This window comes from Theobroma umbraticum, unplaced genomic scaffold, assembly GCF_002168275.2.
Source record: "Theobroma umbraticum cultivar Fairchild unplaced genomic scaffold, ASM216827v3 scaffold_60.0, whole genome shotgun sequence".
Lineage (NCBI taxonomy): Eukaryota > Viridiplantae > Streptophyta > Magnoliopsida > Malvales > Malvaceae > Theobroma > Theobroma umbraticum.
In genome coordinates, this window is record NW_018397288.1 from 288,667 (window position 1) to 289,037 (window position 371).

Sequence of the window (371 nt, forward strand, 5' to 3'; positions counted from 1 at the left end):
AACCATTTAAACTCATATCTCATATACATATTTCCTCAAATATAACACCAAATTCAAATCACAACCTTAAAAGTATAATATTTATCACATATTTCAAACTATAATATTTATCACATATTTTCATAAAAATTTTGCCTAAGTGTCAATATACATACTCCTATGCACTTGGCATACTTAACATATCATCAATGTCTTCAAGACTCAATATATTTCATAAATCATTCTTAGTTAACTTAGTTTACACCAAAAATTGGGGGTGTTACATAAATCATTATATTTCGAAATGTGCATATAAAGTTACAATCATGTGCTCATGTAAACAATATATACAATAATTTAATCATGAAATCCGTGAGCATTAAACAACAAGT